This window comes from Vigna unguiculata, chromosome 6 (genome assembly GCF_037176805.1).
Source record: "Vigna unguiculata cultivar grain cowpea cultivar isolate G323 ecotype 2 chromosome 6, ASM3717680v1, whole genome shotgun sequence".
NCBI lineage: Eukaryota > Viridiplantae > Streptophyta > Magnoliopsida > Fabales > Fabaceae > Vigna > Vigna unguiculata.
Genome location: NC_140797.1, coordinates 165,001 through 170,000, shown reverse-complemented (window position 1 = coordinate 170,000; position 5,000 = coordinate 165,001).

The following is a 5,000-nucleotide window of genomic DNA, read 5'->3' as shown; positions in this document are numbered from 1 at the left end:
CCAACAACCCAAGAGTCCATAGTATTCGGAGTTCTAGCGGGGCCTCCCCTTGCTTCCAACAACCCAAGAGTCCGTAGTATTCGGAGTTCTAGCGGGACCTCCCCTTGCTTCCAACAACCCAAGAGTCCATAGTATTCGGAGTTCTAGCGGGGCCTCCCCTTGCTTCCAACAACCCAAGAGTCCGTAGTATTCGGAGTTCTAGCGGGGCCTCCCGTTGCTTCCAACAACCCAAGAGTCCATAGTATTCGGAGTTCTCGCGTGGCCTCCCATTGATTCAAACAACCCAAAAGTCCATCTTCTTCGCAGTTCAACATCGCCTCCCTCGTTTCCAACAGGCCCAAAGGTCGTCTTCTTCGCAGATCCACGAAGAGCTCATCACGATTTGCCACATTCCATTTCCCACGGGTTGTCAACAACACTTTCTCACACTTCCCGCAATCGAGTACGTGCATGACATGCCAAAGCACATCTTATTTGCCTTCCATCGCACTCAAGACGACGGGTTGTGGAAGAACGATATTGCTCACAACAAGTTCAAGGACAACGTCTCAATCAAGGGACACAACCGAATTATGTTAACTGGGTCACTAAAGTAAACCCGAGTTCATATAATGCACCGCATCCAAAAGAACTAGCCACAACACGTGCATCACTGAGATGTTTCACTAGATGGAACACGTGCGTGACATTAGGATCCTCCAACACCTCTTCGTGATGGAAAGATAGAATTCGAAGCAACCACAGAAGTACCGTCTAGTGGGTAGGCAACACAGGGACTGATCAACCAATATCACCCAAGGCAACGGGTGAAAATGGAAGAGATGCATGCTTGACCGTTCGATACGCAAGGCATGGAGCCAGCCAGCAAGTGCATCTCGATTACAACTCACACACCCTCACGTTCGCAAGACACCACACCACAAGACGGTCCACCCCCCACCTACCATGGGCAAGCAAGCAAATGGAAACATCAAGTGACGCATGGTCAAGCATCGCTAGGCATGAAAATAACTTTCCACAATATCCGAGGGACTAGCTGCCGAGCTAACCAACGATCAGTGACGACCGTGTGTTGGTATTAATAAAGCTCAACAACTATGAAGAGGCTAGTTGTGCCATGATAAACATGCTAACGCACGCACCACGTGAGGGGGGAGGCCTCATCAAGCTCCCTTTAAAACCTGCCAGTGTGGAGCTGGCCGGCTCAAGGAGCACTCCCCCCCTATAAGAGGTTAATATGCAAAAGGCAAAATTGTACAAGTAGATACACTTTTTTTGAGCAGACATAAGTCCATATCTCGGGCTACACTTCGAATTTTGATGCGATTTTTTGCAGTAATTCGTAGAATAATGGTATCTCCTTGCTCACCAAATTTCATAATTTTTCTCGAAGGGGAACTATTTTTTTTATTTTTTTTACTTACCGGGTATGTGTAAAATCGGGAAAAATAGAAAAGCACATGTAGACTTCGAATTTCGACCTCATTTTTTCCAGTCCACCACTAAACAATATCAGGAACCTCCCCACAAAATTTCATTCAGTTTGGCCAAGGTCTTAAATTTGACAAATTTTGGCACCAAGCTATCTAGTCGCGGTGCACCGACCAACTTGGCCAAGTGCAAAATGCATCCAATTCAAAACTTTTGTGCACCAACACTTTTACAGTACTCATTTGGGGACATTTGGAGGCCTTTCCAACCCTCACATCTCAAAAACCACGAATTTCATTTTTTCACAAAACTCCCCACCAAGCCTTCTAGCTATGCCGCGGTGCACCGCCAACATTGGCCATGTGCAAAACCCTCCGAACTCAAAACTTTCGTGCACCAAGAATTTCATGGTATTCATTTGGGGACATTTGGAGGCCTTTCCAACCCTCACATCTCAAAAACCACGAATTTCATTTTTTCACAAAACTCCCCACCAAGCCTTCTAGCTATGCCGCGGTGCACCGCCAACATTGGCCATGTGCAAAACCCTCCGAACTCAAAACTTTCGTGCACCAAGAATTTCATGGTATTCATTTGGGGGCATTTGGAGGCCTTTCCAACCCTCACATCTCAAAAACCACGAATTTCATTTTTTCACAAATCTCCCCACCAAGCCATTTAGCTATGCCGTGGTGCACCGCCAACCTTGCCCATGTGCAAAACCCAACCAACTCAAAACTTTCGTGCACCAAGACTTTCATGGTATTCATTTGGGGGCATTTGGAGGCCATTCCAACCCTCACATCTCAAAAACCACGAATTTCATTTTTTCACAAAACTCCCCACCAAGCCATTTAGCTATGCCGTGGTGCACCGCCAACCTTGCCCATGTGCAAAACCCAACCAACTCAAAACTTTCGTGCACCAAGACTTTCATGGTATTCATTTGGGGGCATTTGGAGGCCATTCCAACCCTCACATCTCAAAAACCACGAACTTCATTTTTTCACAAAACTCCCCACCAAGCCATTTAGCTATGCCGTGGTGCACCGACCAACTTGGCCAAGTGCAAAATGCATCCAATTCAAAACTTTTGTGCACCAACACTTTTACAGTACTCATTTGGGGACATTTGGAGGCCTTTCCAACCCTCACATCTCAAAAACCACGAATTTCATTTTTTCACAAAACTCCCCACCAAGCCTTCTAGCTATGCCGCGGTGCACCGCCAACATTGGCCATGTGCAAAACCCTCCCAACTCAAAACTTTCGTGCACCAAGAATTTCATGGTATTCATTTGGGGACATTTGGAGGCATTTCCAACCCTCACATCTCAAAAACCACGAATTTCATTTTTTCACAAAACTCCCCACCAAGCCTTCTAGCTATGCCGCGGTGCACCGCCAACATTGGCCATGTGCAAAACCCTCCGAACTCAAAACTTTCGTGCACCAAGAATTTCATGGTATTCATTTGGGGGCATTTGGAGGCCTTTCCAACCCTCACATCTCAAAAACCACGAATTTCATTTTTTCACAAATCTCCCCACCAAGCCATTTAGCTATGCCGTGGTGCACCGACAACCTTGCCCATGTGCAAAACCCAACCAACTCAAAACTTTCGTGCACCAAGACTTTCATGGTATTCGTTTGGGGGCATTTGGAGGCCATTCCAACCCTCACATCTCAAAAACCACGAATTTCATTTTTTCACAAAACTCCCCACCAAGCCATTTAGCTATGCCGTGGTGCACCGACAACCTTGCCCATGTGCAAAACCCAACCAACTCAAAACTTTCGTGCACCAAGACTTTCATGGTATTCATTTGGGGGCATTTGGAGGCCATTCCCACCCTCACATCTCAAAAACCACGAATTTCATTTTTTCACAAAACTCCCCACCAAGCCATTTAGCTATGCCGTGGTGCACCGACAACCTTGCCCATGTGCAAAACCCAACCAACTCAAAACTTTTGTGCACCAAGACTTTCATGGTATTCATTTGGGGGCATTTGGAGGCCATTCCAACCCTCACATCTCAAAAACCACGAATTTCATTTTTTCACAAAACTCCCCACCAAGCCATTTAGCTATGCCGTGGTGCACCGCCAACCTTGGCCATGTGCAAAACCCAACCAACTCAAAACTTTCGTGCACCAAGACTTTCATGGTATTCATTTGGGGGCATTTGGAGGCCATTCCAACCCTCACATCTCAAAAACCACGAATTTCATTTTTTCACAAAACTCCCCACCAAGCCATTTAGCTATGCCGTGGTGCACCGCCAACCTTGCCCATGTGCAAAACCCAACCAACTCAAAACTTTCGTGCACCAAGACTTTCATGGTATTCATTTGGGGGCATTTGGAGGCCATTCCAACCCTCACATCTCAAAAACCACGAACTTCATTTTTTCACAAAACTCCCCACCAAGCCATTTAGCTATGCCGTGGTGCACCGACCAACTTGGCCAAGTGCAAAATGCATCCAATTCAAAACTTTTGTGCACCAACACTTTTACAGTACTCATTTGGGGACATTTGGAGGCCTTTCCAACCCTCACATCTCAAAAACCACGAATTTCATTTTTTCACAAAACTCCCCACCAAGCCTTCTAGCTATGCCGCGGTGCACCGCCAACATTGGCCATGTGCAAAACCCTCCCAACTCAAAACTTTCGTGCACCAAGAATTTCATGGTATTCATTTGGGGACATTTGGAGGCATTTCCAACCCTCACATCTCAAAAACCACGAATTTCATTTTTTCACAAAACTCCCCACCAAGCCTTCTAGCTATGCCGCGGTGCACCGCCAACATTGGCCATGTGCAAAACCCTCCGAACTCAAAACTTTCGTGCACCAAGAATTTCATGGTATTCATTTGGGGGCATTTGGAGGCCTTTCCAACCCTCACATCTCAAAAACCACGAATTTCATTTTTTCACAAATCTCCCCACCAAGCCATTTAGCTATGCCGTGGTGCACCGACAACCTTGCCCATGTGCAAAACCCAACCAACTCAAAACTTTCGTGCACCAAGACTTTCATGGTATTCGTTTGGGGGCATTTGGAGGCCATTCCAACCCTCACATCTCAAAAACCACGAATTTCATTTTTTCACAAAACTCCCCACCAAGCCATTTAGCTATGCCGTGGTGCACCGACAACCTTGCCCATGTGCAAAACCCAACCAACTCAAAACTTTCGTGCACCAAGACTTTCATGGTATTCATTTGGGGGCATTTGGAGGCCATTCCCACCCTCACATCTCAAAAACCACGAATTTCATTTTTTCACAAAACTCCCCACCAAGCCATTTAGCTATGCCGTGGTGCACCGACAACCTTGCCCATGTGCAAAACCCAACCAACTCAAAACTTTTGTGCACCAAGACTTTCATGGTATTCATTTGGGGGCATTTGGAGGCCATTCCAACCCTCACATCTCAAAAACCACGAATTTCATTTTTTCACAAAACTCCCCACCAAGCCATTTAGCTATGCCGTGGTGCACCGCCAACCTTGGCCATGTGCAAAACCCAACCAACTCAAAACTTTCGTGCACCAAG